This window comes from Pollicipes pollicipes, unplaced genomic scaffold (assembly GCF_011947565.3).
Source record: "Pollicipes pollicipes isolate AB1234 unplaced genomic scaffold, Ppol_2.1 Scaffold_5724;HRSCAF=6776_pilon_pilon_pilon, whole genome shotgun sequence".
NCBI classification, from domain to species: domain Eukaryota; kingdom Metazoa; phylum Arthropoda; class Thecostraca; order Pollicipedomorpha; family Pollicipedidae; genus Pollicipes; species Pollicipes pollicipes.
Genome location: NW_023596746.1, coordinates 9,055,023 through 9,065,423, shown reverse-complemented (window position 1 = coordinate 9,065,423; position 10,401 = coordinate 9,055,023). Strand labels below are relative to the sequence as shown.

Sequence of the window (10,401 nt, the reverse complement as noted above, 5' to 3'; positions counted from 1 at the left end):
GACGGGCCTGCCCATTTATCAGTGATAAAAGGCCAAAACGTCACATTATAAAAATCACATCTACTGTAATGACCCGCTAATCTGGAAATAAGGGCAATTTGCAGTCAATTCGGGAAAAGTTTAATGTCACTGCGTCACTTCATAAATCGAATATCAATGATTATTTCCCTATCTGAAGACTGCCATATCATTTGTAAAATGGATCATTCTCACAAGTTCACAACAGATTGTTTTGGCTTGACAAGAACGTTATGCTTTTCCTAATAATGTTGAAAATTCCGACCGTTAATTGCACCTGACGGCAAAATATGACGGCAACCGACGAAGCCGTTACGAACAATGCCTTCAAACATTAACAAAGAATGCATAGTTCAAATCCGCTTTACGCAAGCCTAACATACGTGGATTAACTTAACGCAAACGAACCCCAGAAGAGGCATGATGCAACTAGACAGCTATCATATTACGACTGGGAAAAACTGTCCGTACCTCCAGATGGCTGCCAATGCCAAGCTTGAAGAATCCCGAGCTTTTTGTCGTCATCGATGGCCATCCTGTCAGCGGACAGCAGCTTATTGATTAGACCGCCGTCGTGATGGCACAGGCCGTTGTCAAACCGGTGGCCGCGGAGCAGCTGGTGAAGGTGGGGCACATCCGCCAACATCCAGATGCGACCGGAGTGAGTTTATTGGTGTAGACGTACGGAAATCTGCATTGCTAGGTAACATGAAAACGTACACGGGTTTGCTCATGACATGGTCGGGACTGGTGGGGATGCGGCAAATCACTTTATATAGACTACAAGTAACGGTTTTTAACGTGTTTCTATGTGCAGTAATTGCACCAGCCACGAATTCCGCACTTTATTTTATGTGAACTATTGTAAGCATATTCGTTTCCCTACACGTGCGCGGTGTATAGCACAAGGAAGCCAGATAGCGGGAAGGGAGATTAGTGATCGAAAATATGAGTGCCTGCGACTTTTACCTGCAACCTGTCTTCAGCTGCACGCACAAAGGATTGCCGACGACAGGATTCAATGTGGAGTAGGTATTGATTATTTTAAAGGATGCACGTTGTCGATCCGTACTTCATTTACCGATATGATCAGGCTCCTCAAGAACGCAACATGGGCCAAGAAGCCCTTTGAAACGAAAGCACTGCCATGTACGACAGTCCTTCATCTTCAGCCACTATTTCACGCGACCCAGGCCAACCGCTGCGATAAAGCGGGTATCAAACGGTCGGCGAGATTGTTGACCGGCTCTTGCCAGCCTGGTTGCGGAAATGCGGGTTGCCGTATTGGGAGTTCCCGGGCGACGTCCTCAGTCCGCGATTAGATTCTCCGAGGCCCGATACCGCCGCGACGACTTTGACACCAGCAGCACCCACCTTGAGCACCAGCTCCTTCAGCAGATCTTTCTTCGCTGCCGTGACCGAAGTGAAGAACAGCGGTGACTCCTTCGCCGACGATCGATTTGACATGGTTGACCTGTGTGAATGTTTTTTACACCAAAGGGCCCGCTCGTTGATGCGTGTTAATAGCGCTGTGAATTTCATGGTTCAAGGCTGGTTTTGGTATGGTTTTTCAAGCGCCTCTAGCCCAGGGAACAGCAGCAAATGGGGAATGGTCGCCTTGTGAAAGGACGAACAATAGCTCCAACCGGCGCCGTTGAAGGTGCGCTCATGTGCATGGTCTACCTCAAAATGCGGCCTCGGACCGGCGAGTCGTCCTCGGAGGGCACCGCCTCATTTTGGGACACCGCAGCAGTCCCCCGACCACGGGGCCAAATAAGTCGCCATATGCCCGCTGTGTGTACCCGTGTCACGTCCGGCCTACTGACAAGCGCGTCGTCCAAAACGTCTCGCAAGACAGCGAAAAAGTGGAGTCTGTCGTGCGTGTGTGAGCGCGTGTGCATGCTACAAGCCACCAGAATCCCAGAGACAGGGCATACAAAATATTTAAGTGGGGTATTGATATTCTGTGAGTTTTAAACCTGGACAGAACCGATTGTCCTCCCACCCGAACAAAATAAATACATTTTTTTCTCAAAAGTTAGGTGAGCACACTGCGGACAATCGCATGGATGTACGCCACTTTTGTGACAGCTAAACATGCGTTATGTTCGTAATAATTTAGTTTTCCTTTCATAGGCTACGATTGCTCTCGGACTCAACACGGCGCAGGGTATCTCGTGACGCGTCCAGTGGCCGGTAGTGCCGAACCGCACGTGTCACTCATTTTGCCGCACAGATTACCTCGATACCGTGGAACATCAGAACGCAATGCAGCCGCCGTCGGGCTTCTGTAGGAAGCTCCGCAGCATCTTCCGGACGAAATCGGCGTCACTTTGTTTCACAGCGAAGTTCCATATCCACGTCCTCAGCGCCGTTAGCGAGGCAGGGAAGGCGGACGGCCCGCAAAAACTCCTATTGGCTGCGCGACGGCCGGATACGGTAAAGCGGCGCGGTTAGGACAGAGCTGTCCCACCGGTCGAGGGCGAGCTGAATCCAACAGCACGCCGATTTGCAACAACTGGCAAATAAAGGAATAATAGCAATACGCTAATTATTACAATACGCTTCGTTAGTCGACATCTGACCCAAGCTAACAACAGTTTCACTGCCACCGAACGCCAGCGTAAGGTATTATGAAAATTGCCGATCGTGTACTCGCGCGACAACGGAGGCCACTTCACGGTATTTCTTTGTACTAAGCTGCGTGATTAAACAACACCCTACCAGTGCACTTTCATGCGACCGTCCACTGCCTCGGTACCTGCTATTTCTTGGGTGTAATGAAGCAGGTCATTTTGTAATCATATTGCCGAAATGTTGGGCTGCCAAGTCACCTTTTTGCCTTTGCTGTTAAATACGACAGCTGTTTCTATTTGTAATCGTGCATCGCACAGCTATATGAAGTCACATTCACGCAGTTACAAACAAATACTACTAGGTATTTTGACAACAGTACGTAACTAGTAAGTAGTGATAGTATGTAGCTGATTGATTTGCAATGCTTATTACTGAATTTGAAAATTTTGTCCGGTCCTAATCCAAAAATCAAAAAAAAAATCTGATCCGGTCCAATTCAGCCCGCGGATTAATCCGCATTCCGTAAATTTATCCAATCCGTGAACTGCTGCAGTGGCAAATACTGCACTCTCGCGCTATAGAAACGGGAGTCCGAGCCGGCGGCGCACCAGCGTTAGTTCCGCACGAGGCCTGAGAACTGAAGGCATGACCGTTCGGCTGAATTCCGCTGCTCTCGACTGATGACGTCACAAGTGTACCCGGCACTTTCTGGTCAACGGCCAATAGATGCACACCGCAGTTTCCCCAGCTCTTTGAAATGGTTTAAAGACTGCAAGACCTCGAATATTTGTGGTTGGATCATAACGAGACTGTTTCTTCCCCGAGGATCATATAATATCAGCTTCAAAGCATGTTATACATTAATTGACTGACGTCCAAGCTGAGCGCTTTGGCTGAAACGCCGGGAAACAAGCCCCAGGACAAAATACTTAATTTCCAAAAAAGGCATGCACAGACAAGAACTAATGGATTCATCTTTAAAGGAATAAAAACGAGAAATCATAGTCACAGGAAGAGCCCACGTCATGTCAAAGGCCTGCAGACCTTTACAGGCTGTTCACAAGGGTTGGGCCAACTGAGCGTGTTCAATCCATTTCAAATCGCATATGCTCTCTGGCTAAATGAGTGTTATGTTACTAACATGCTGATGTCATAATGGGACAAGGTCATGTCACAGGTGAACCTGATAGGTTGTTTATTCCGCACGATCAATGCGTTAATCATTTTTTCGTCCTTCCTTGCTCGGGTTATGCATCTGAAAGTCAGCTGCAAGTTTTTTTTAGGTGGTAAGTAGTTCGCGATGTGGGTGGGACACCAAGATGACATACTACGTCAACGTGACATACAGTAAGCTAGTCGTGCGATGCATGTTTCTAGACTTCTTATTCCACAGGTATCCAATATACTTGCTTTAAATCTGGTATCAAGTCATCTTGGTGTATGCAGAGATTAAGACTCGTTGTCTCAACCTGCTCTTATCTTTGAGCCATTCAATAATCATGGGCAGATTTAAGAAACTAGCTGTGAACCTACAGCGTAAATAGCTACCGCTCCGGCCATTTTTGTTTAAGAACAGATGAATTATTTTCAAAGGGTTAGAAGTTTCCATTGACCACCACTGGAGGCAAGCAAGCAGTTTACATTAGAAACTCAACAATGACAAGTTCATCGAGCGCCTTTATCTATGTATAAATATCAAACCAACATGATTTCATCAATGTCAATAGCAGCCGCAACAATGTCCTTATTCTAAACATCACAATGGGACATCAGTAAAAAACCTGGTCACAACATCCATTTTCTAAACAGTATGCACAGCTCACACCATTAGTGGCTTGCGGCATGCTGGCGCAGGCCCGCGCGTGTCCTGCACTCGGACAATTACCTGCGCAACAAGGACCTGCAGCGGCGTCCGGACCCGGCACGACCCGGCTCACACAGCTTGCTGAGAACGGAAAGAGCGCGGTGAGGTGGCCGGTGTCTGCCGACATTCGTAACCTGGGATCGATGCCTAATTATTACCATGCAGGCCGCTCAGGTGCGTGACGCCTTTGCAAGAGGTACTTACTCAGTGAGGGCAGCGTTCCATGGCGTCAGGCTCGAGTGGAATGGCTAACCCGCTGTTACGTTGTGCCAATCTGCGCTTGACGTCGCCGCCTGCGAGCTGCAACCGGCTCGCGCGATGCTGGAATGGCCACAGGTCGGAATGCTGGCCACGTCCATGGGGGATGCTACAGCTGCTCCGCGAGCGGGTCGATCCGCAGTTCGTGATGTGTGCCGGCGATCAGCTGTTTGGCGAGATCAATGTGCTGGCTCGCAGTGGCATTGCGCCTGCTGATAGTGGTCGACTGAGCTGGCCGACCCGCACCGTGTCGCCGCGCATTTCTTGATTTTATAGCTAATGGAGAACGTTTTGTGACGTTTTTGTGAGTTGATAGTATTTGGGCGGTATGAGGTTGTGTGTTTGCAACAATAGGTGCGTAATTCATGTTGCGTGCAGACATCGCCTTTGATAGCATAAAACGCAGCTGCCCCGGCGCTCGATCGCTTTAAAAAGTAATTGTTTGCGAACGTGAACATTTTGTATTGTGTGAAGCGTTTCCCAGGCCTCGGTTTGGAAATGCAAAAATGTCATGTGTTCCTTCGTTTACGTTGTAATTAAGCTTAAGGAACGAAATATAATGACTAAATACTAAATGCACAGGGCGTATCACTTCTGAGTTCGTGGTAATCACTCGTAATGAAATAGATCACTTTTCATATTGGTATTGGTGTATTGGTGAAGCAGAACGTTCAAACAGTAACCAACGAGTGTAGACCAGGACCGGAAATGGAATATTACAATGAAATTTAGCACACTTGTACCGCGACCCACTAGTTGAGCACTTCTGATCAGTACTAGACGCACGCGACACCACATGAGTGTTGACATAAAGCTGCGCCGAGGGCGCGCTGAATCCAATTTGACCATTCAAAAGTTGGAACACCGCACAACGAAGACGCTCTGCAGTGGCCGCATTACGCGTGCTTAGCTCTGCAGCCACGTGGGGGCGAACGCGAAGTTCGGATCACGCCCCACTGCACGCTTACGTGCCATCTCGTTGAGGATAACGTCATCAACGGACTGGTCGTCCGACCTTGCTCGACGTTTCCTGCGAGGAATACGGTCATTTGTCTGTGGTTGTATCTTCGCCTGTTGCTCTGGCTGTGTCCAGTAGGCCTGTTGCTGCGTCTGATTCCTGTATGTGCCTGTGCATGGGCCTGTGTCTGATGCTGTGGATGTACTTGAGGGTAGACTGGGGCCAGCCTCTTCTCCGTCTCAGCTCGGGACAAATGGACTAGGAGGTGCAACTCGGACCCAAACACCACATCGTTGTCAGCGGAAGACAAGGATGTGTGGCGCGGCAGATGTGGGGACAAGCAGTGTAGGGCGCAGCTAAGGAGTTTGAAACTGGGCAGATGAGACGTTTCTAGAGGAGACAACACGACATAGGTATTCGTCGTGCTATCTGTGTAGCCTTCGTGCCACGTCACGCCAGCACTCGAAAAGTGTACCAAGATGTGTTTATTTTTGAACAGATAAAAGCGACGTTTAAGCCCGTATTTGGTGAATTAGGTTAGACTTTCAAAGTTAGGCAAACAACTGTTGTTTTTCTTTCAATCCTACACCAACACTTACGCATGATTTTTGGTTCTTTTCAGCCGAACGGGAAGACATAATCCACGAAAGTTCCGAAGAATTAAGCGGAGATTGGAGAAAATTAATTTCTGGCATAAGAATAATATTCCTCCTAACGAAAAATCAGATATTGAGTCCTATTATCAAACATTATCATTTCCATAACCCAGCCCGGAAGCGGGGACCAGCCAGACGCGGCGCTACGTATTTTGAGATGGAGGCGGGGTTTTCGAGGGCAAAATGGGGCTCCTTCACAGGGGTCCTGCACAGTGCCGTATTCAAGAAGGAGAAGCACCGAGGGCGTTGCTTCGTTATTAAATTAGTGCGGGCATCATATCCGACTAAAAAATGCCAACAGTTAAGGGCCCCAGAATGGATCCTTTTAACTATCCAGTAAACTAGGGCTCGCTAACTTAAGACAGGGTCATTTGCTCCAGAGGGGTCTTCTGATATATAGAGGCGCTTTTTAATTCAAAACAGGATGCTTCGAATTCCCGACAGGAGCCTTCAAATCTAGTCAAGGGGTCTCGCTATCCCAAAACAGGGTATCCTGATCAGAACCGTGGCCATCGAATGCATAGGCGTAGTCTCCTGTTTCAGAAATGGGGCCTCGTAACCTTAAACAGGGGCCTCCTGAGCCAGCAAAGGGACATCCTTGGCACGAAATTGGGTCTCGTAATCTAGGGCATCGGCTGCCTCATATGTGAAGGGGACGTGATGATCCATTCCGTTCCGTGGTAAGGCGGACAGCAGCAGCTTAAGAAGGCTTTTTGCCAAAAGGCAGTTGTATGAGCTGAGGTTCACTGACCGTCGCCAACATTTCGGCGAGGATGGCCGCGCAAAATCCCAAAGTGTTGATCGCTGCTGGCCTGATTAGATTTGCGCCTCGAATTAACAGCAACGGTCTGAACTAAATGTTTCAGGTAATATCTTAAGTTTAAGCCGGCAAATACACGCGACAAAATAGTTGTTAGCCTGTCGTATTTATCTCGCTTCCGGTCAATATCATTTTGGGGGCTAGACACATGAGACAACAGGTCATAGAACTAAAATGGGGAGAACAGAGCGGAGGAAGGGGAAGATACTAGCCTGCCTCGCTTCACCACTGGCGCCAGAACCAGTAGCTGCCGACCAAACGGTCCCAGCTGGTCAGCGTCTGCTTCAGCTGCGCTGCCACTTTGCGAGAACACGCGCAGACGCTGGATAAAGAAGAAGCGGGCCCTGGCTCACAGCCTCTTGGCGTCGCCGACTGTGGAAAAGTGTACAAAAACATGTTTGAAATTACCACATGTGTCTGATGGAATAGCAGGAGTGTCGTACGGTATATACGTTGTAGCCAACACCAACCAAGTGTTCCAGGCATTCGCCCTGTCCTCTCTCGCTTTAACCTGCGTCCTTATGACCCCCCCCCCCTTCCTCCCCCCCCACCCCGTTCGTCCGGGGCAGGCTACATGCGCTAGCCATGACTGATCCCAAGCGCTCCTGGTGGGGGGTCATGTCCGAGCACCGGGCACAAACTCCGAAGAGCGGTTTCTGAGCGGGATAAGTCTCGGAAGAGTGAAACCCCAGATGGATGTAGTTCTGCCCAACCGTTATTCACTCATTTTCATCCACAGCCCTGAAATGGTTATTGCTGGCCGATAGGGCTAGGTCAAACTACTTGAACCGTGTTCGAGACATGCAATTAGGTGCATAATTTGACTGTCAGCCAGAGGGCTTCGTTCCTTTCGACACTTTGTGCTGTGTTACTGTAACCACGAATCTCTAGGCGACGATATTTTGTGGTGACCATGAACACAATACAGCCAACGAGGGGCTGTTCGTGTGATATTATGACATCGCTCATGCCTGGGGGACTTATAAATGGGCGGGGCGCATAGGCTGCAGAAGTTTGCGTGCATCAAGCTCCGAAACAAGGATTGAAGTGTGGTAAAAGGCACGGCTGTGAACAGCAGGAAATGGCCATCCAAATATCATTGTCAGTTAAAAACCCCACACAACTGTGGAGCAGTGTCTTAAAGTGGTTCGTTGAAGCCTAACAAAACGGCACTCATGCGTATTTCAGCTGGGGTATGTCATGATTGTCAAGAAGATAGGCGCGACAGCGCATCGCCGACAGAATGATACAGGATCGAAGGTCAAGTTGGTTCATTAAGTTTCCCAGTTCATCTGACCCAGAAAAATCCGCTCAAAGCAGCTAAAAAAAAACATAAAAAATCAGCCTGCTTTGTCAAGTAAGCTGACATGCCAGAAAGGTAACGCACTGAGTTGTTGCCGCTTCAGTGTCGTAGTGCAATACATTTGTGTTATGCGTTCCTGATCTCAACCATATGAGGGCATGCATCTTTAGTCACCTCTTCACTGGTGTGTGCCCCGCATAGCTGAACACATGACGATGGTGATGCTTTTTCCGTACTCCGCATACCGCGCATTGCATGCTAAGATGGTCTCTCATGGTGTAGCGCAAAGTGAACGAAGCGGTTAGGTCAATAAATCACTTAGTTTGCCAGCATTGGCCGTTTTGATCTGATGGAACGACTGTGAATGCGACAGCTGTGATGTCTTTCAGTTCTCGCAGAAGTTCCTCGTCTCTTCACGTGGTCTTTTAGCTCCATTAACACTTATCATCTGAAACATTGCCATCATCAAACCCCTACAAACAAACCCCTACATCGAGCTTTTTCACCAACGCAAGCCTTGCAATCTGCCTTCTTTCGGCCGTGATGGCGTATAGAAACTTTGATTAGTAGTTCCCGCGTTGCCATCGCTCGTCCAACACTTACATATTTTAGTCACAAGATTGTGGCTGGAACCGACTCATACCACTGAATGTGCCCAGTTAAGGCCACGCGGGGACCCGGTGCCGCAGGTCATCAGCTACGACTCTCCGCGCGGCGGCATCTCGGTGGTAACCATCAAGGGAGACGTGACGTCCAGCTACCTGCTGATCCGGGCAGCGCGGCCGGCCGACTCGGGCCATTACAGCTGCCAGCCGTCCGGAGCCGCCCCGAGGTCACTCCGAGTGCACGTGCTCGAAGGTCAGTGGCGCTGCGATGAGGGTTGGGAGGGTCGGTGGGCCCGCAGTAAAGACTGTTAGTGGTTAGTAGTGGCGCGACATTACGTGCTGGGGGAGGGGGGGGGGGCAGAGGCCACGTGAAGGGGCTAGGAGTTCATTGGGCCCGCGATGGGAGCTGGGAGTTCATTGGGCCTGCGATGGGAGCTGGGAGTTCATTGGGCCCGCGATGGGAGTTGGGAATTCTCTGGGCCTGCGATGGGAGCTGGGAGTTCATTGGGCCCGCGATGGGAGCTGGGAATTCTCTGGGCCTGCGATGGGAGCTGGCCCGCGATGGGAGCTGGGAGTTCACTGGGCCTGCGATGGGAGCTGAGAGGGCAGTAGACCGCGACAGGAGCCACTGTTAACATTAGCATGAGCATGTCCAACAAATTCAGCGTTTTAAGAAGTGGGCGCCAGGGGACTTAATGGTGCGACTGCTAGATGCTTATGGATACGGGATGTGGGTCATATTTGTCTTCGTGTCCTGGAGCGTGGACAGCGCACTCCCTTGATGTATCCATTCTATTATGGTAAAATTTGTAGAGCCGTGCCCGCCCTCTACCCGTACAGCCATACCGTGCAGCCGTACCCGTAGCCTTCCGCCAACCGCTGCGCATACGCTGCACCCGCCCGTTTATCCACACGCTTAAAGCATTGCAGCCTCCGTCCGCTACTGACCCGAATTGTATATTCAGGTACCGTCTCAAAATGGTTACCTCTAAAGCAATTGCATGCTTGCTACGTTGAAGATAATTTATGCACTCGTTATGCTTTGATATGTTATGCAAATGCAAATGCAATTTCCCCATTCAGTCGAGGAACGCCAGATGTGAGACACAGGGCGTTGCAAACATTGCAACGGAGAAAAATGGGATAATGCCGGCTTGTTCATATGGGAAACGGACGCATGCAAGTGGGTTCTTGAAAATAAGCATTGCAATTTGCTCTCATACTTCAGCGTAGCCCATCCGTGTATCATGCCTGTAGACAGATCCGTGGCGAAAACGGAATTGGAAAGCTTTCATGACCTGAATCACATAGGTGTGGCTGAACACTCGTAAATATGACCTTG

The 10,401-nt window shown here is 49.5% G+C and overlaps 1 pseudogene; it reads right to left on the bottom strand.

The window, feature by feature from the left end:
- LOC119102461 (zwei Ig domain protein zig-8-like) overlaps window positions 1–1,485 on the bottom strand; it is an 85,061-nt pseudogene extending 83,576 nt beyond the window's left edge.
- Window positions 1,486–10,401: the final 8,916 nt, after the last annotated feature.